The following is a 21,148-nucleotide window of genomic DNA, read 5'->3' as shown; positions in this document are numbered from 1 at the left end:
TGTGACCAAAAATTAAATCCTGAGTTTCCAAAGGGTGAACTAATTGAATTAATTATCTCTGTGGTACAGGTATTTAAGAAGGATATTAATAAGGGAATAGCAAACACATGGCAGGGTGTCAAACTGAGAAAAGAGAACAGAAAATAAAATTACAGTAAAGAAAGCAAATTGGAAGAACCCCAAGGATGAATACATACTGGCCAAAATCTGTTCAGGGCCCGCCCGGGTGGCTCAGTCATTAAGTGTCTGCCTTCGGCTCAGGTCATGATACCAGGGTCCTGGGATCGAGCCCCTCATTGGGCTCCCTGCTTGGCGGGAGGCCTGCTTCTCCCTCTCCCACTCCCCCTGCTTGTGTTCCCTCTCTCGCTGTGCCTCTCTCTCTCAAATGAATAAATAAAATCTTTTTAAAAAGTTTGTTCAGAAAGAAAGGATAGATGTAAGCAAGAAGAAAATGAAATAAAATTAGAAGATTACATTAAAAAGAGAGTTCTCATACATACCATACATAGAATCCCTTCCCCAAAATAGAAAGGAAAAGAAATAGAACAAATGTTTAAAATATTTCAAGAATACTTTTTGTGGGGGGAGAGATTTGTGGTTGAATCTGTGTAAAAGAGCCAGTCCTTAGCCACATTAGGATATATTCTGATATAGGGACTAGATTTCAAAAACAGTTATTTTGACAACTGGGCAATATAAGAGAAAGTCCAAATAGCCTCAGACTTTTCCATAGTAAAATCTGTAGCTCAGAGTCAGCAAGAGCAGTTTCTACAAAATCCTCAAGGTGTCACATTGAGAGTATTACAGCCAGTTAAGAAGATACTCTTCAGGGGTGCCTGGGTGGTTCAGTGGGTTAAGCCGCTGCCTTCGGCTCGCGTCATGATCTCAGGGTCCTGGGATCGAGTCCCGCATCGGGCTCTCTGCTCAGCGGGGAGCCCGCTTCCCTCTCTCTCTCTCTGCCTGCCTCTCCATCTACTTGTGATTTCTCTCTGTCAAATTAATAAATAAAATCTTAAAAAAAGAAAAAAAGAAGATACTCTCCAACAAAGACAGCAAGTCTTTTCTGAAGGGACAAGAACTGTAGGATCTTTGTTCCTAGAAGCCTCTGTTAGAGAATGAGTATCAGGTAACCAGGGGGTGACATAAAGAAGCATGGTAAAAAAGCTGGTAGTAGACTCTGACTTTAACTGAAGAACTAATTTTATTTTGTTTTTTAGGTTTTTTTTCCTTAAAGTCTCACCTTTTTGAGAAAGAGAGAGCGTGAACACGGTAGGGAGAGAGAGAGAGAAACAAGCAGACTCTGTGTTGATCATGGAGCCCGACGAGGGACTCTACCCCCAACCCCGAGATCACGACCAGAGCTGAATCCAAGAGTCAGACAGTCAGTCAACCGTGCCACCCTGACACCCCCCACCACAAAGAACTGACTTTAAAACAAATGTGGGGTGGGGCGCTTGGGTGGCTCAGTGGGTTAAAGCCTCTGCCTTTGGCTCGGGTCATGATCCCAGGGTCCTGGGATCGAGCCCCGCATCGGGCTCTCTGCTCAGCAGGGAGCCTGCTTCCTCCATCTCTCTCTCTGCCTGCCAAATAAATAAACAAAATCTTTTTAAAAAATAAAACCAATGTGGGAGCTAGGTGACAGATTGTACGAGTTGCAAATCTAGGCAACAGGGAAAGGGTATGTATCTATATAGATAAGAGGAAGCTAAAAACAAACGGAGAGGAGAGAAGGTATACAAATACAGTGACTTCTTTCATAACGTGATGTGTGTTTTCCTAAAAAAGAACCACTGCTCCATATAAAATAGTGTACTGAAAATCACAGGGCTAACGGAAAAATGGGTTTGGGAATAAAATTCCTAAGAGCTTTGTCAGTGACACAGTGAGAAGCAGCATTGAACTCTGTAGCTATAATTTTGTGTTTACTTCTCCTTTCAGTTCTATTGGTTTTCACGTTATCAATTTTAAGAATTACTAAGTGTATACATACTCGGATCTTTATGTCCTCTTGAGCCCTTGACCCCTTTATGATGAGGTCTCTATTTCTGGTAGAACTTTTTTATTCTGAAGCCTACTTTAATATTACTACTGCTAGTCCACAAATCCTAGCTAAGCCACTTACTGGCTTAGATGAGTCACTTAATCTCTATGGGCCTTTGTTGCTTCATTGTAAATTTGGATAATAAGACCTTTGTCACAGTATTTGTGAGCATCAGATGAGGCAAGATATAAATACACAGGGCCTTGCTAAAATAGGCATCTGGGAAGTTTATACTTTTTTTTAAAGATTTTATTTATTTGACAGATAGAGATCACAAGTAGGCAGAGAGGCAGGCAGAGAGAGAGGAGGAAACAGGCTCCTTGCTGAGCAGAGAGCCCGATGCAGGTTGGATCGCAGGACTCTGGGATCATGACCTGAGCCGAAGACAGAGGCTTTAACCCACTGAGACACCCAGGCACCCCTGGGAAATTTATACTTTTAACCAACATTTAACTAATGCCCTTCCAAATGCTCAGGATATACATCAATGAACAAGAAAGTCAAGGACTCTCCCTTTGCTGGGCTTACATTCAGGAGGGAGGTATAGAGATAAGGACCACAGAGGAAGAAAGGATGCAAATAAATTAATCCTATACTTTCAGGTCATGCTAAATGCTTGAAGGGTTTTAAAGACCAGAAGATGAGATGATAGTGATAGAGGGTATTGGGGATAAGTAGACTGTTTCAGCCAAGTGGCCAGGGGTAGTCTCTTCAAGATTGTATCTGGAAAGGACCTAAATTATATGAAAAGTCTTGACAGCAAAGATCTGTGAGAAGAGCATTGCTGAGAGAGGCAGGAACGTCCTGGTCAGGAGTACCCTGGACTCATTCAGTCAATAGCAAGATGGCTAGTGTGTTTCTATCACGACAAGCACAGTGAGCAATGGCATGAAATAAAGTTGGAGACACCAGCATAAACTTGATCTTGAAGTTCTAGGCCATGCTGCAAAATTTGAATGTCCTTAAAAAAACATGGGGGTCCATTGCAGGTTTTAGTAGTGAGAGAGACTATAATATAACCAAAGGGGGAAAAAAAAAAGGTTTTGGCTCTTTGCCCATGGTTCCTGGCACATAGTTCCTAAAACCCTTGGAATCTCTGGCATGAAAAGAGTGTCTTTTGTATACTGAAGTAACTGGTGGCTGGGGGCCGCTAGATCACTTCAGGTGTGTGTGTGGGGGTGTCCATCACCAGTGGCCAGTGACTTAATCACTCAAGCCTAGGTTATGAAACCTCTCTAGGAGCCTCTAAGCCGCAGTTCAGGAAGCTTCGAGAGGTGTGCACCGGAGAGGGTGTGGGAGTTCCACATACCACACACATCCCCAGCCCTTGCCTGTATATCTCTTCTCTTTGGATGCTCCAGAATTGAATCCTTTATAATAAATTGGGAATATAGGGGCCGCCCAGGTGGCTCAGTTGTTAAGCGTCTGCCTTTGGCCCAGGTCCCGGTCGAGCTCTGCATCCGGCTCTCTGCTGGGAGGGAAGCCTGCTTCTCTCTCTCCCAATCCCAATGCTTGTTTCCCTCTCTCACTGTTTCTTGCTCTCAGATAAATAAATAAAATCTTTAAAAATAAAAGAAAATAAATTAGCAATATAGAAGTGAATAGTTTTTTGGGTTTTTTTGAGGTGTTCTAGTGAATTACTAGTCTGAGGTGAGATGGCTAGTCATGGGAACCCACGGTTTATAGTCAGAAGCCCTGGAGGCAAAAAAAAGAAAAAAACGTGAATAGTCCCTTCCGCTTTCTTGTAATGTCTATATGGTATATCTTTTTCCATCTTCTTACTTTTAATCTATTTATATTTAGAGTGGGTTTCCTATAGATAATACATGGTTGGGTCTTTTTTAACTAATGTGAAAATCTCTCATTTTTTAATGGGAATATTTTAACCACTTAAGTGGATGCCCTGTCGGATACGATACCTTCAGACTGTCACAGACTGATTTCAAATGCCGTCATGCTATTTTATAAGAGGCTTGTAATAATATGCTTCTGTTTCTCCTCCCGTTCTGTGTGATATTTTACTTCAAACCCCACAAGGCGGCAAGCAGCTCTTTCTGCCCACAGGTCTTCCTTGTGCAAGATGTTTTCTGTCGGTACGGAAATCTGGATCGACACTTTTCTGCTCATACTTGATTCACTTCACTGTCTTCTAGGTTGCATAGTACCTTCTCTGATTTTTAAATCTCTGTTTTTCCGTATTTAATATTCTGTTTTCTCTTGTTGCCGTCAAGATTTTCTTTTCATCTTTGGTTTTTAGCTGTTCAACTCCGTTGTTTCCAGATTTACCTTTGCTTTTTTTTAGTGTGTGGGGGGTTGGGTTTCCTGGTTATTTTTCCTGTTGTCTTGTCGGTTTCCTAAATAAGTGGTTTGATGTATTTCACTCTTACTTTTTTCCTGGGACTCCAGTTCCTTATGTGTGGCTGTATTGGATACTGTTCCCTAGTTCTTGGATCTGTCTCGTCAGAATTTCCTCAGTGTCTGTGCTCCATTTTCATCTTTTGGCTGCCCATCCAAGCCTGTGTCACAGAGGGTTTATTTCTTTACTTCTGTTTCTCTTCCACCAGTCAGCTGGGCTCATGCTGCTTCAATGAGAAATAAAGCCAGCCACTAATTAACAGTGATAGATACAGATTTTATTCAGTAACTGTTGGAATGGGGGGTGAGAAGTTTCAGTAAAACCGAGCTCAACTCCACATACTGCTAAGACAGCTAGGGACTTACAGCCAACAGGCAGAGTGGGGGTGGGAATCACTGGATAGAAGATTACTAGGAGAAACACCAACAGTAGGGGGATTCTTGCTGAATGCAGATCGGGCACTAACACATCAGGGACAGGGTTTAAGGAACTTGATCAGATATCAAGGGTGAAGGGACTGTCACTAGACCGACTTAAAAGGGTTCTTGCCGAAACCGAGCTCATCCCGGATAGATCTGGAAGACCTAGTCAAGGCCTAGTTGAGAACAGGCCTCAGAGGACACTAACTGAGCTTTATTCTACAGGAGAGTTCGTCTCAGAGTATCATTAAATTTGCGTTGGTGATGAAATAAATTATAGCAGCTGTACCTTTAATTGTGTAATTTCATTGTAAAATTCTAATGGACAGACTACAGGAAAAGAAAATGAAACCCAAAAGAATGCTTGAGAGGAGTGGCAAGTGATAAGTCATGACAAAACACAGAGGTGAATCTGAACAAATGGGTGTGTAAAGCAATTATGATACAAATATGTAAGGCTAAAAACCATACACAAAGCACTAACTCTATATAAATGAGGTGAGAGGTGATCAAATTGAGTTTGATGCTTCTGTTCTTCAGAAAGGGAGAGGTGAGATATTGAATTAGTCTAGATTTTAAGTTAAATATTCATGGTATGATGTGATGGATAGCCCCTTAAAGCTGAGAAACAGATGTGTATAACTTCTAAAGTTGTAAGGGAGAAAAAATGGAAAAGATGAGAAAGTAATTCAAAATGGAGGAAGAAAAGTACAATAGAATTGGTAGTAAAATTGTGACAAGTAAAAAGTACCAAGTAAAATGTGAGAGATGACTTGATATATTTCAGGAATCACCATAAATAGCAACAGACTACATTTACCTGTTAAAGTACAAATTGTCAAATTGGATCTTTGAAATAAAATAATACCTTCCTATAGCTAAGATAAGAGGTTTTCATTTATTCTGCTAACTGCATATTTATATTTTTAGCATCTTTTGCCCACTTGACATTCAGTGTTATACCTGTGTGTCTACAGAAGATACAGGATATCCTGATCCCTTCAGTGTGAGAAGAAGTAATATCACAGTCAGCATTTACAAATCATAAATTTTCCCCACTTCATTTGTTACCTCCTGTGAATCTTCTCTTGTAACTGTATCCTTGTGTCATTTTATTTTTCTGTCTTCCTTTCTTATTAATGTTAGATCACTATAGTTATATTTCTGTAAACTTTAGAAAAATTCTTTTTATATTCTCAATTTGTGCTGATACTACCCAGAACACTGGGGCACACTGTTTTCCTCTTTGTTCTGATTCCTAAATGCAGTTAGACTTTGCCCGCCGAAGCATCTAATTTATCATGTTAATATCTTGAGTGTATTTTGCCCAATGCATCATATAGCAAATTTATGTTTCTCTCATTTAATGACCCTTAATCTTTTTTACCCTTTGAAAAAAGAGATTTTATTTATTTATTTAGAGCAAGCACACATGAGTTGGGGGAGGACCAGCAGAAGAGGGAAAGAAAGTATCTCAAGCAGACTCTGCTGAGGGTTGCCTGGGTGACTCAGTCATTGGGCGTCTGCCTTCAGCTCAGGTCATGACCCAGTGTCTTGGGATTGAGCCCTGAGTTGGGCTCCCTGCTCATCAGGGAGCCACCTTCTCCCTCTCGCTCTTCCCCTGCTTGCCTCTCCCCCCTCTTCCCCTGCTTGTGTTCCCTCTCTCTTTCTCTGTCAGATAAATACATAAAATCTTTAAAAAAAAACCCAAAACAAACAAACCTCTGTGCTAAGCATGGAGCCCTACACAGGGCTTGATCTCACAACCCTGAGATCACAATCTGAGCTGAAATCCAGGAGTCAGACACGTAACCACCCGAACCACCCAGATGCCCCAGTTACCCTTAAATATGGCTACGTTTCTTCTGTATGGCACAGAACTGGTGCTAATCCTTCTTGTTAGGATTACCCACAGATGCGCTTTCCTGCCATATAAGTCTACATTTCATTCCTAACATACTTGGGGATTTTTGTGAGTTAATGCAGGAAAAGTACCTGGAACAGTGCTTGGCTCATGGTAATGGTTAGTTTTCCTGTTAACTTTTCTTGTTGTTAATATCATTATCATTGGTTTTAAGCACATTTTCAAATTTAAGCTCAGCTTTCCACAGCTTTTGAAATGTTCCTTCATTCCTTTAATTTATGTCATCTACTATAGAATCTGATTCCTGGTAGTGTATGGATGTTGAATGAAGAAGCTATTCTCTGGATTATAATTTCTTCAAAGAGAGCATATCTTACTTTGTTATATAACATATAGTGGCTATTCGATCATTACTTAATTCATTAACTGTGCCTCTCGATGAGTGAGAGAGCCTTTATATTCAGAAAATACTATAAGGAATTAATTTCTAAATGGACCTGTTGGATTATAAACCTGTAGGTTCTTGTTCAAAATTACAGATTTGTAGAAAACTTGAACTTTATTTTGAAAAAGCACACCATTTGCTAAGGACCATTACTTTCATAATCACTCAGGTGTATTCAGAGGAAATCAGATATAAATACATGCCACCAACTTGCATTCCCAGCAACAGTGTAAGAGGGTTCCCCTTTCTCCACATCCTCTTGAACACATGTTGTTTCCTGTTTTTTTTTAAGATTATTTTTTTTCAATTTATTTATTTTCAGAAAAACATTATTCATCATTTTTTCACCACACCCAGTGCTCCATGCAAGCCGTGCCCTCTATAATACCCATCACCTGGTACCCCAACCTCCCACCCCACCGCCACGTCTTCTTTCTTTTTTATCCACTCATCTATTGACGGGCTCTTCCATATCTGGCCTACTGTAAATAGTGCTGCAATATAAACGTATCTTCTCAAATGTTTTCATTTTCTTTGAGTAAATACCCAGTAATGGAATTACTGGAACACATGACAGTTCTATTTTTAACTTTTTTTTTTTTTTTTTTTTTTTTTTTTTTTTTCCCAATTTATTTATTTTCAGAAAAACAGTATTCATTATTTTTTCACCACACCCAGTGCTCCATGCAAGCTGTGCCCTCTATAATACCCACCACCTGGTACCCCAACCTCCCACCCCCCCCGCCACTTCAAACCCCTCAGACTGTTTTTCAGAGTCCATAGTCTCTCATGGTTCACCTCCCCTTCCAATTTACCCAAATTCCCTACTACTCTCTAACGCCCCTTGTCCTCCATGCTATTGGTTATGCTCCACAAATGAGTGAAACCATATGATAATTGACTCTCTCTGCTTGACTGATTTCACTCAGCATAATCTCTTCCAGTCCCGTCCATGTTGCTACAAAAGTTGGATATTCGTCCTTTCTGATGGAGGCATAATACTCCATAGTGTATATGGACCACATCTTCCTTATCCACTCATCCGTTGAAGGGCATCTTGGTTCTTTCCATAGTTTGGCGACTGTGGCCATTGCTGCTATAAACATTGGGGTACAGATGGCCCTTCTTTTCACGACATCTGTATCTTTGGGGTAAATACCCACGAGTGCAATTGCAGGGTCGTAGGGAAGCTCTATTTTTAATTTCTTGAGGAATCGCCACACTGTTCTCCAAAGAGGCTGCACCAACTTGCATTCCCACCAACAGTGTAAGAGGGTTCCCCTTTCTCCACATCCTCTCCAACACATGTTGTTTCCTGTTTTGTTAATTTTGGCCATTCTAACTGGTGTAAGGTGATATCTCAATGTGGTTTTAATTTGAATCTCCCTGAGGGCTAATGATGATGAGCATTTTTTCATGTGTCTGATAGCCATTTGTATTTCTTGATTAGAGAAGTGTCTGTTCATATCTTCTGCCCATTTTTTGATGTGTTTGTCTGTTTCGTGTGGGTTGAGTTTGAGGAGTTCATTATAGATCCTGGATATCAACCTTTTGTCTGTACTGTCATTTGCAAATATCTTTTTAACTTTTTGAGGAACCTCCACATTGTTTCCCATAATGGCTGCACCAGTTTTCATCCCCACCATCAGTACACAAGGTTCCTTTTTCTCCACATGATCACCAACTCTCGTTCTTTCTTGTTCTTTTTCTGCAGGCAGACTCCCAGGCTGGCAGGAGAAGTGGGCGTGGTCACTGGGACAGCCCTCCGAAATGGGTCAGGTGACCGTTCAGACTCTGGGGAAGTGAAGGGTTCCTCACATCACAGCAGCACGCGGGCCATAACGTAGGCGGGTTTTACTGGACCCATCAGACAACCTGTGCAAGACGTGAGGACGAGCGAAATGCGCCGCCTGGAGTGAAGGTTGTGTTGTCTTCTGGGGCTTCTGTCCCCAGGGGATATTCAGGCCGGTGGGGTGGGGGCTAAGGGGCAGGTTATTTGGGGCCGATGTGCCTTGCTTCTGAGGTGACCCCTGTGTTTGAGCAGGAAGGCGGGGGGCTGCAGTTGGATCTGGCACCTGGGCCCACGTTGGTCCCCACGGTGGTTGGGTTGAGGGGAGCACAGGGCCCACCTGCTAGAGTCTGTGGCCCCTCAACTGCCTTTTGACAGCCTGCACCCCGGGCCCGGGGCACCTGGGGCAGATCCAGAGTCCCAGGGCCCAGGCAGATGCTCATAGGAAAGGACTGGAGCCAGGGAGGGAGGGAGGCAGGCAGGCCCAGGCAGCCATGGCAGCCAGCCAGGTCGCCGGGGTGCCCAAGCCTGGCTCTCTGCTCTCTGCTTTATTTTGGAGGGTTGGAGTTTATTCGGGAAAAATGCGCACAGTGTGAAGTGTGCCGTAGCCACGACCCTGAAGTGGAAGGGTGTTGGGGAAGGGGAAGGTAGTCGTTGTTGGTTTTTTTTTTCCTTGTTGAGTTCCAGGGTTCGCGAGAGGCACGTCTTAGCAAGGAAAGGCCAGAGGCCCATTTCAGCCTCATGGAACTCCTGGCAGCCTAATCTCTAAGCATGTATTAGGGGAAAGTCTTCCAGCAGCTATGCTAAGACTTTGACAGATGGTGGGGCCCTGTGGTTTTGGCCTCCTTGAACCGGCACTCCCTGCTGGGACGGAGGGGCCTGCTTCCGTCATGGGTGACTCCGTGTCTCCCCACGTGTGGGTCCTGAGACCTCGACTGAATGCTGTCCTTGTTTTTACAGGTGGCGCTTCGAGTCTCAGGGGACGTGGCCTGCTGGGCAGCATCCAAAGCGTCTGGCCTCCGTCTCTTCAGTGCAGATGGAAGTTCAGCACGTCCAGGAGTGTGACCGCTGCCATCTCCCTGGTGTACGTGCATCGCAGTGGTAAGTAGTCTTGGTTCTGAACCTCCCGCCTGGGTTGAGGTTCAGGCCTTGACCTGGGTGTCTTTCTTGCCTGCTTCTGTCTTTCTTCCGGAGGAAAAGATAGCCTCTTCTTGTCGATTAACTCGGAGATGTACTCTTAACCAGAATGTGTAGAGTTGGCTGTGGGGGAAAATTACTTCTTGGCACATATGGAGAAGGTTCGGCAAGTCCCTGCCCCACATAAAACTTCTGAACTCCAGGTTTCCCCTTTTAGAAGAGTCCCGAGTTATTGAAGCCTGACTCTATAAAACACACGACGGAGTTAATAAAAAATCAATTGTTTTATATAAAGCAAAACTTAATAAATAAACATTCTCTCTATGATCGACATTCTCCCCACACTTGCTTTATTGGGCCATTCATCTAGAGCAAGGAATCCTGGGCATCTTTACAAATGGATGTCTGAGTGGACTTCGGCACACGTTCTCTCTCTCTCTCTCTCTCTCTCTCTCCTGTTTCATTTCTGGGTGGAGTGGGAGTTATAGAGGATGAGAGACTCCCTTCAGCAGGCTCCCTATGCCTTCCATAGCCTGACTAAGGGCTCAATCCCATAACCCTGACATAACCTGAGCCATAGCCAAACATTGGTCCCTTAACTGAAAGAACCTCGCAGGCATTCCTGGACAGGCTTGGTCTTTATGGAAGGGAGTGTAAGAATCCCCTCCCGTTCTAAAATCTTCTGAATTCGGGAGCATTTCCATGTCTGCAGTGGTCGTACACCCTCTCAGGCCCAGAGATACGTAGCTTTTCTTGGTGGTGGAGAAAAGCTCTTGGCTCCCATGTTCTCATAGATAGGGAGGAAGCCCTCACTGCCTGATGCTGAACTGTTGAGGTTTTCCTGCCCTGGTCCCAACAGGTCTTCCAAAGAACACCTTTGTATAAGATGAAATTACTTTGCAAGCCCCCGGGTGGCACAGTTGAGTAAGCATCTGCCCTTGGCTGAGGTCAGGATCCCTGGATCCTGGGGGAATCAAGCCCTGTATTGGGCACCCTTCTCCATCTTCCTTGCTGCTCGACTCCGACTGTTTTTGCTTTCTTGCTAGCTCTGTCGCTCTCCAATAAGTGAAGTAAATAGAGATATTTCTAAGCGTGTAATTAATTTGTAAATCCTTTGCACTTTGTGAGGACAATATTAGTAGAAAGAAGGACCCATGAGAGGTAGATCACAAACCATGTGTTTGTTGAATCTTGTGGCCATTCATCCTTTCAATCTACCTACACGGATAGGTTTCTGTTTTCGTGAACATCCATCGATCGCCTTGTGTTCTGAGATTCTGAGGTCACCCTCGACTTGATGTTCTCATGGATCCCAGGCAGAGGTACTTCCTGTGACCCCACTTGCGAGCAAGAGACAGTACCTGTGTCAGTTGTGAGAGGTTGTAAAGGAAACGTCCCCCGTTCTTACTTGGCACAGTGTGCACGGTTGTGAGACCCCACCTGTTTGGTGAGACTGGCCTTTATGGAAGTACTCCTGGATCAGAGCAGATGTGCTTGATTTCTAGCTATAGGTTACTGGAATAGCACATTCCGCATCCCTCAGAAGGGGGCCCTGCTGTATGTGTTTGCAGTGTCTGAGTTTGTATCTCAGAGTCACCCGGAGGAATTCCTTGGGAGGTATTTGTCCAGTGATTCTATGGTGAGAAGAATTTCCCCTTGTTGCGTTGGGATCAGTGATTCCTTGGTGTGAGGCTGTCATTGCTGGCTAGGGAATAAGGGATAGCTGAGCCCATTCCTTTGCTCATCAGACTGAGAGGAATTACTTGTGTGCGAATCCACCCAGGTCCTTCCTGTGTTGGCTCCGTGAGGAATGGGATTCCCATATGGGATGTTCTCGGCATTCAGCCACAGCGATGATACAGGGGGTCCCAGGGGTGCCTGCACCTTTTCTCCCGTGTGAGGGGTGAAGCACACTCTGAGATGGTAGCGGGAGCCTCAGGCCTGAGCCCCACCTGAAGCTTCTCCCAGCAGGATACAGCGCCAGTGCCTCTCCCCGTGTGAGTTCTCTGGTGTTGGGAAAGGTCCCACTTCTGGCTGAAGGCTCTGCCTCAGTGACGGGAGACAAGGGGTTTGTACTGTGTGATTTCTGTGGCGGTGAGCAAGGTGGGCGCTCTGGGTACAGGCGGGGCCCCAGTCATGACAGACACAGATTTCACTGCTCTGTGCTGTCTGGTGTCTCCAAATGTGAGAGCTGTATCGAACAGCTCTTCCACATTGACCGCATTTGTCGGGGTTGCCGCTGGTGTGGATCCTCGGATGCTGACTAAGGGTGTGGCTGGCCTAAATGCTTGCTCCTGAGGATGGCATTCAACCGGTTTCTGTCTTTGGGAAGGTGCCCATGGCCTCGAAGGGATGCATGTTGCTGCGAGCTCTTGTGCAGCAATCCCAGCACATGGCTTCTACCCCTTGTGAGGTCCTGGACGTGAAGAAGAACGGAGCTCTCTGAAGCAAGGGTCTCCTACCTTCGTTCCATCCCTGAGGTGCGTCTCCGGTGGTCTTACTGTGTAGAGAGCTGAGCACTGCCTTGGGGTTGTTCCCTCCATGTGTATCATGTCTCCTTTCCTTGGAAGGGTGAGTTCTCTCATGTCTCCCGAGGTTAGAGCCCCCACTAAAGTCTCTCCCACACTGGGGAGATGGGTGTGCTGTGATCCAGGATGGACGAGCTCTGATGTCCCTGGCACCAGGGACACATGGCTGAAGGTTTTTCCACACTGTCAGCAAATACAAGGCTTGTCTTCCCAGGACACAGCACACCCGGAGTGAGGTGAGGCACGTGAGACCTCTCCGTGCTGTGCCCCAGCATTGCCCGGGTTCCTGTGCAGTGTGAACCCTCTGCTAATGGCCAGAACAGGAGGGGCTGTGGCAGGATGGCTCCCTCACGTTCCTCCCTTCCTGACTCAACGCACACGTTCCAGCCCCTTCCTTCAGGAATGGTTGCTGTGTCTACCCCTGCAAGCCACTTGTAGTTGGGTGCCTATTCCTGTTTGGAATTCAGATAGATCTTTCTACATGGTAGCCTCACCCCCACATCAACTGCTGATTAAATTTTTGATGTTTCCGTTTCAAAGACTATATACCCGTGAATCGTGCTGAAGCCAGTGACTTTTCCAGACACTCGGGCGGCGCCTTGACTCAAGGCTCATTTCAGCCGAGAAATGAAACTCTTCAGGTTTCTGGTAGGACAGCCCGTATGCTCAGGGCCTTGGATGACAGGAGATTGTGGGGAATGCTTAGCATAGCCCGTGTCCAGCTCTAGTGTGGAAGGCCAGGTTTCATGACCCTGAAGCTTCCCGTTGACTTGCAGAGAAGCAGACCTTTGAGATTCCCCCTTGTGGGTCTCCCTTCATCCTTTATAATAGGGAACATATTGCCGTGAGCTCCTGGGTCTTGTACGCACAGAATGAGTCCCGGAACACTAGGTGAAAAAGTACTGAAGCGCTGTGTGGGGACTAACAGAACAGAACGAGAAATGGAAAGAGGGGGAGGGAGGAAGGAATACAAAGAACAAAAAGATCATGCAGGGACGGAAGGAAGGAAGGGATGGCGGGCGGTCTTGAAAAAGGGAGAAGAGGAGCTGGTAGAGAGGCATTAGGGGAAAGAAGAATTTTGAAAGTTGTGAGACAAACATCTGAGAGTTAAGGTTTGAGCTTGATGACAAAGGAAAGAAATGGAGTCCTCTACTCAGGAGCAGGAACCGGTTATAGGGTGTTGGTGATGAGAACCTATGGACCAGATAAACCTGCGAGACAAAGAAAGTGAGGTTGGGATGCTGGAGAGTTTCAGAAGGGCAACGCCAACCACGTCGAGGACTGAAAGAGGGGCCATGTGAGGGTTTGAGTGCAAGAATCCCAGAAGAGTCCAGTCCTCGGGGGACACAGAATGTGCAGTGGGTGAGGTGGATGGAGTCGGAAGAGGGGACAGAAATGGGCCCGTGTTGCGGGGTTGTTTCCACAGGAGCCCTACAAGAGACAGGACTGATGTAGGACAGAGGTTAGCATTCAAGGCTGAGGTCATGAAAGAAGTCTGAGACGGCTTTGCTGGCAGGAGGTGATTTTTATTAAAGCACAGAGGTATGATCCTTGGGTCGAAAGGGCTGCTTGCTGGGGTCCTGCCGTGAGGCTGACTCTTTGGGATGGCATTGGGGGAGGTCAGGCAAAAGGGAGGTTTTGCAAGAACGTGGCAGGAGGATAGAGGACACCCAGCATACGGGAGGCTTGGCTCTTGTGAAGGGAAGGTGGTTTTTCCTGCTAGGAAGGCATGAATTGAAAGGTGGTGGGGAGCTTCCCGGAGGAATGTTACCTTCCTCCTCTCACAGGTCCTTCTCAACGGACTGCAGAAATGGAGATCCGGGCCTCTGGCAGGTCCCTAGCCTCTCGTGAAGCGAGCCTCTTCCTGCAGAATCACGAGGACTTTTACAAACCGAGGGAGACTCCGGTCTTGCCGGGTTTTGATCTCCATCTGGGGAGAATCTGTTTTTTTCCTTTCCTCAGCTGAGGGCAGTCAGAGCGCCTAAGGGATGTCCCCCGTATCACAGGTTGGGGGGCGGTGTGGCATGCCAGCTCCTGCTTGGTGCTCAGCTAGCCTCCTCCTCCTTCCTCGTTTGCCCCTGAGCAGTGCAGAGCGTTGCACAGTTAAGGGTGTTGAAGGAGGACAGTCTCCTCTTCTGTAACTTCTTCCTACTGAATAGGGGCGCAGAGCTGTCCCTCTGCGTAGGTCGTTGCTGGTCAGGTGGGGGAGGCCCCGCTGGGGGAGGCCTCAGCTGTCAGAGTCGTAAAAGGAAGAGGTCACTGAGTGCAGGGGAGAACTTGTGACTGGATCTTCCTGAGCGGAAAGGACCATCTGTCCTCTGGAAGTTATTGCAGTGAAGGGTTCCTGGCACCACCTGCAGAGACAGGACGAGGGGGTGGGAAACAACACAACAAGATTAGAAGAAGAAAGAGAAGGAAAATCCCCATGAAGAGTCCTCTGATAGTGGGTGAGAACCCTCCCCCAGGCCAAGAGTTGAGCCAGTCTTTAAGGAGAGGAATCCTTGGAAGTGGGGATTTGAGCAGTGGTGTCTGGTAGGAACCCAGAGTTCTCTTTGAGATCATGGGGAATGTATGCACAGCATTGTGTCTTTCGATGGGCACAGGCTCCACCTTGTGTAGCAGTTACCACCTCTGAAGCCTTTGTGTTCTGTAGAACTGCCTTGTGCATTGGGATCATTCCCATATTTCACTGAGAAATCCTGTTTGGGGTGACACGGTGGGCCTTGACTGTGTACTCATAAGGACTTCCCCATGCCCCACGACATCCTCCATTCCCAAAGAGGGGCAACGATGGATGCTAGGTGTCCACGTCAGTGGAACAGAGCACCCGTGCACCGTTGCTTAAAATGGGGAAGGTTGTCTGGGTCGGTGATGGTTTTCATGATGCGCCCATGCATTTGGCCCAGGCCAAATGTCCGGGGGCCTCTGGAGCTTGGGGAAGCCATGGGCCCGGTTAGAGCTTCATGGCCATTGCATCCCAGCTTGGGGCCCTTATCGAATCCTGAGTCTTCTTGAACCGCTGTCAGGCTTTCAAGGGCTCCTCGGGTTAGGAGGGCCATTCTTGGAACATGCAAGCATTTCAGGCCCATATCGGGTTGGCGGGTTCTGGCTTGGGAAGAAGAGCCATTTCTGTCCATCGCTTCATGGGCGACGAGGACGAGGAAGGCCTGTCGGAGTCTGGATAAATGCTTGTATGATTTGTTGCCAATGAGAACCAACAGGTGGGCACTAGGATCTCTGCTCTGGGGGCAGACATGTTTGCTGACAGGCTTTGGCCTCAGCAGTCCGAGTTCGAGTGATGACGGCACTCCTGGTTCTTCTTTCCGCCTTTCCCTGAAACTGTTGCTGTTGCTAAAGCACCTGTCCTCCGCATTTTTGTAGGGGCCTCTGCAGTGTGGTGGACTTCAGAGCCTTTCCAGAGTTAGGAGCCATGGGCGTAGAGCGGTCGGGTCCAGGCCTAAGGATCGCTGGGTTTCCATTTGGGCTGGTTTCGGGTGTTAGTTTAGGATTATCTGGAAGCGTAAGGTGGTACTTGGTAATATCATGGGCCTGCTGTCATGGTTTGGTGGCCTTTGTTCTCTGGGACGCTCAGGAGCCGATGCCAAGTCCTTAGAATCAGGGGCCATCCCCGTATGAATTGGGAGGTTCCTTTTCCCAGGAGGGCAGTTGGATGCTTAGCTAAAGCCATTGATTGCCAGTGTACCTGAATAGGGGTGGCTTCTTGGATCAGTAGGACTGGGAGGGAAGAAACCATTGCAAGAAGCCCTTCTGTTTGGAGGTCGCGCCGGAAGATTGTTAGTAGGAATCGCCGGTGAGTGGGAGAAAACTTGTCCGGGAGATACGGGCACCCCAAGGGCACCCTGCACTCCAGGTAGAGAGTGGGGTCCTTCATTGTTCCCATAAGTCCCCAGAGAACCCTGTGGAGTGGTGTGTGTTCTCTGACTTTGAGAGATCGAGTTCCTCATCCCAGCCCCATCCAGCTGGTCAAGGTGCTCGTTGAGTTCCACAGTCATGGGGGAGTCTATCGCATGGTTCAGTTGCTGAGTGAACCCTGAGCCCATGGGGTCCCGGTGTTATGCCCGCAGAATAAGGAGCCAGGGGACTGCCCACCCACGAGCTAATGTGGCCATGTTTCTGAGGGTGACCCCAAGTTGTCTAGCTTAGGTAAGCGACGCATTTGGAAAGGCCACCAGAGTTAGACGTGAACGTGCACAAAGATGGGTTCTTGAAACTGACTTTTCCTCTTCAAAAGAGCACTCCTTTCCAGAGATAGCCAACTCAGGGCTCATGTTCCACAGAAAGCAAGGTGCGCTTTAACCCACATGGCCCCCTTATCGACTTAAGGACAGCAAGCCTTGTGATCGATCCGGAGTGATCGGTTAGAATCTGCATCGCTGGGACTTCTCCGAGGAAATCTCTAACCGTTGTCTCTCGAGGCCAGAAGCCAAGGGAAGGGCCGGCCGTCGGACTGGCCTGCGATACCTGTGGATTTGGGCAGGTTCCTTTTCCTGAGGTGCCTGATAGATCCTGGGGTTCCTACTCCTGCCAGGAAGTGACACTCTTTCTGCTCCTGGTGAGGCGGTGGGTAGTCTGGAGGCCAAGGGGTCAGGCCAGCATTCCCAAGGGGCTTGCTAGCCGCCGGCTTCCCGAAAGTCAGCCTCAGTCCCTTAAAGCCCTTTGGTCTCGTCTGGGTCTCAGCCTCGCTGTCTCCGTAGGACAGTCCCATCCAAGCCTTGGTCAGATCAGCCATCAGTGATGGCCCCGTTCCAAGGCGAAGAGATTCTCATGGAACATCAGGGGATGCTGAGGGTTGCCATGGGAGAGGAAGTGGTTCCCGAGACCTTTTGACTGGAGGGCTAGGGCAGAGTCAAACGCGCCATGCTTTCACGTGCCTCCGAAGGAATGTTGGGTCCCATTTCGGTACGTCCTAGATGTCTAACATTGCCATCCTTGAGGCCCACGTTTTCCCCGAGGTGCAGCATGGTGCTTGGGGCCCCCGTTCCTCTGGCGTGGTGTCTGGGTGCTCCCGAGTTGGAGCTCAGATGAAGGACAGCCTCTCGTCGCTACACCTCTTGCTGCTGCCAAACACACAGGCTGAGCGCGGCCCGTTATGTGGGGCCGCTGCCAGTGTTGAGCCCAGTATTGGTCACGGTCCTGTGGTGGAAGCGACGGGCGGTTCTGGGGCGGCACCCTCGGGGAATCCAGCAGGGCTAGGGTTGCTGCCTCTCGAGTGGTTCCCAGGGTGGTCAAGGGGCCCTGGCAGTGCCGCTTTGTCCTGAATGTGTCATGCTCTTCAGGGTTGCAGGGGACAGCGGGAGGAGGAGCAGCCCCTGCAGCAGGCAGGGGAGTCGACGGGAAGGCTGCTGTCCCGCCCAGTCCCAGGTGGGCCCAGTCTCACCAGACAATGGACTGTATGGGCCCAGATGGTTGCCTCGTCCTCCAAGTGCCCATCATTGGCAGGGCCCGGGCAGCCACCTCTGGGTGTGGTGGCCGACCCAGAGGGTCCTTTCATCCGATCCTCGGGGCTCCAGTGCCGTCTTCTGGTGGGCTGCCCAGAAGCCTTCTCTTTGGCCTACGGAGGTCAGGCGTAAGAGAGCAGTTCCTGCAGGCGTGTTTCCCTGTGTGTTCACACCAACTCCTCCTCCGGGCCCAAATCGGAGCTGCAAGGGGGGCCCCAGGGCCATCCTGGCTCCCTTTGTCGGAGCACCCCAGGAGCTTCTGGTGCCCCGGGGTCATGGGCACACTGTCCTGTGGCACAGCTGTGGAGACAACAGGTGGAGCGGTGTGAGATAGCGAGTGGCGTGTGGCCTGGGCCAGGTCTTACTAGAGGCCTGTGGGGTTTTGCGGGACGTGTCTTCTGAGGTGTTGAGGTGGAGGTTTCCCTGCAGGACCCATGCGTGACCTGAAGAAAGGGGAATTTCCCGTGGGCCCCCTGGGGCAGAATGAAGGCTACACTGTCAGGGTCCCTCAGGCCCCTTCCCTGACCGACCTCCTCCATGACGGCGGGGCCCTCCTCCTGCTGGGCTGTCCCTTCCCCAGCCTCTCTGAGAGCCCTGGACATGCCCTTCTCTGTGGGGGGAGCCTTTGCCCACGCGAGTGTTGCAGGTGGTGTGGCAGAGACGACGTGCTCCCAACCCCCACGGGAAGTGAGTTTGCACATTCCACGGGCTGTGGGCAGGTGTTGGGCGAGGTGGGAGCAGGCAGGGTGGCCTTTCCCTGGTGGGTCTCTCCTGCCGACTGAGGGATCGAGGAAAGTCTCAGGAGGATGAAACTCACAAAGGGAAGTGGTGCCACGAGGGGACCCACTACCTCCCACAGGCGTCTTGGAGGCTTGGGGGATGGGAGGTGTCGGTCAGATCATACGGGAGTGGCCGGCGGACAGCTGGAGACCAGGCCCGACTCCGTGCCCACAGGGATGCAGCGCTGGGAGGGGTGAGCTGTCCTGCTCCTGTGAGCCCGGGGGCCTGTCTTTATTTGCTCATTTCTCACGTGCCTGAAGTGGGAGATGAGGCCACCCCACCACTGTCTCTTCCCGACTAGCGTTGTCCAGGAGCAAGCCATCTGCTGACTTTTCCAGGGTGGGAGGGCAAGCCTTGGGTCGTGCAGAGGGAGGGGCTCCACAGGGGGCGTGGAGCCCTTTGCCAGAAGAGCACCGTGCCTGGGCTGCCTAGGGTCCAGTCCCTCCAGGCAGCCAGTGCCCTCCTTCCAAGATCAGAAGCTCCTGGACGACAGCACCCGACCCCCACAGGGAGTTGCCCGGATCAGGTGGAGGTTCCCCATGGGATGTTCTCAGGGCTTCCTAGTGCCTACAGGGACTGGGACCTTCGTCTCCTCTCCTCTTTGTGGTCAGAGGCTAGGGCAGGACCCCGGGTTCTGTGCGGTTTCCCGAGGTGCCCAGAACAAGGACGGGGCAACGAGGGAGAGTGTGTGTCCATGTTCACCGGCCCCTTTTCCTGCCTGACTCACCCCTTTCCCGAGTCCTCCTCTTCTTCTGCTTCCCTTGTGGTTTGTGTAAAGTCCACCGAAGGGAAGCTTCTTGAGAGCTGGGAGCAAGAGCAGAAGTTGGCATGAGCACAGACTCCCCGGTAGGAGAAAACCAAGTGGGGCACATGGCCCAGCTTCCCTTCCCGAGGCCCCTCCAGCCGGGTGAGCCATGCCCTGCGGACTCCCAGCCCTCCTCCCTGCTCTGCGGTCTGGGGCCGCTTCCCAGAGTCTGCATGGAGGGGTCAGGGTGATAGGAGGAAAGCGGTGAGGAGGGCTGCCGGGGAATTTCAAGCAGCAGTTCCGATGCAAAGCCCGTGTTCCTGCTGGAGACGAGGGCCTCCTGGGTGGGCATCGTCAAAGCAGGGAAAGGGGAAGAGCTGGGAGTAGGCACTTATGGACAGAGGAGAGGGGAAGCCCAAGAGATGGATGTGGAAGTGCATTACAGGCACAGGGTGGCTGCTTCCGTCAGAATCGTCATCTTCCGCGAAATCCTCGTCTGGGTCAGAGAGCAGCGGGGATGCTGAGGTGGCCGTGCGAGACGACCCACGGCCTGCCGCTCTGGGGATGCTGGGCTCTGCCCTCAGTGGGGTGCGTCGCTAGCTCCGAGTCCTCCCTGGCCTTGGTTGCTTGATCTCTGCAGGGTTCGTGGGCGGGTGTCTCTGGTTGCCCACCTGCTCTTCCCACCTCCCGACTCTCTCCAAGATCCGGAAGCCCGGCTGTGTGATCCTTTTCCCGCTGGAGGCTGTCACTGTCCCTAAGACGGCCTCTGTGGGACTTTGTCTTCCTCCGTCCTTGTTTCTGTCCTTCCCTGCTCTTTTTCTTCCTCCTCCTCCTCTACCCCCCCGCCCCCACAGATGCTCCATCTCCTTCACCCTGCCAAGCTCCACCCGTCCTATTGTTGTCCAGGAGGGGGCAACCAAGGAATGAGAGGAGACATCCTGGGTCCCCCGGAATTAATCCCCCTGTGCTGGGAGCAGCTGTCATGGGTCTGGGATTTTTGGGGAGGTGCAGGGAGAGATGGCCCACCACGTGCCCACAGTCCCTGTCTGCCCAGGGACTGAGATGACCTTCTCAGAGACGTGTTTCAGGGAACGCAACGCCCTGTGTTTCCCTAAGTGCTACAGAGGTTGAATGGAGACAGGAGCACGGGAAAGTATGCAGGTGCCCTCAGCTGTTCTGGCAGCCCTGGAAAATGTCCAGCAGTGTGGTCACTGAAACACAGGATTCCTGCCAGTGCTCCTGCTGAGGCATGCCTGGAATGGACGGGGTAGCGGTGTGTGTAGGGCCCTGGGCAGGCCTGAGGGACGTTTGCCAGTTGGGCATGCCTAGGGAGTGGAGAGCATGGCCAGGGCTGTAAGCCGGCGAGGTGGGTTTGTGAGAGGAACCGTGACTCCCTGGCCCTATTCCCAAGAGACTCTGTGCTATGCCTCGACGCCAGCTGGTGAGAGGTAGTGTGGACCCAGGGAGGCAAGTGTGTGAAGCAGGTTCAGCAGCCCCTTCACACAGGCCCAGGGGACCGTGGCCCACGACAGGGGGTCTCCATGGTAGCTGCAAGGGGCATCCCGCCCTTGGGAACATGTCCACA

The 21,148-nt window shown here is 49.6% G+C and overlaps 1 long non-coding RNA gene across 1 annotated transcript in view; it reads left to right on the top strand.

Moving 5' to 3' along the window:
* The first annotated feature begins 8,858 nt into the window (after positions 1-8,858).
* Positions 8,859-21,148, top strand: part of LOC122900557 — a 32,602-nt gene continuing 20,312 nt past the window's right edge. The window contains exons 1-2 of the long non-coding RNA XR_006383261.1: positions 8,859-9,046; positions 9,875-10,015. This is a non-coding gene — a long non-coding RNA (uncharacterized LOC122900557). The remainder of the gene's footprint in view (positions 9,047-9,874; positions 10,016-21,148) is intronic.

The sequence above is a fragment of the Neovison vison genome, chromosome 2 (assembly GCF_020171115.1).
Source record: "Neovison vison isolate M4711 chromosome 2, ASM_NN_V1, whole genome shotgun sequence".
NCBI classification, from domain to species: domain Eukaryota; kingdom Metazoa; phylum Chordata; class Mammalia; order Carnivora; family Mustelidae; genus Neogale; species Neogale vison.
This window is presented reverse-complemented; position numbering and strand designations above follow the sequence as displayed.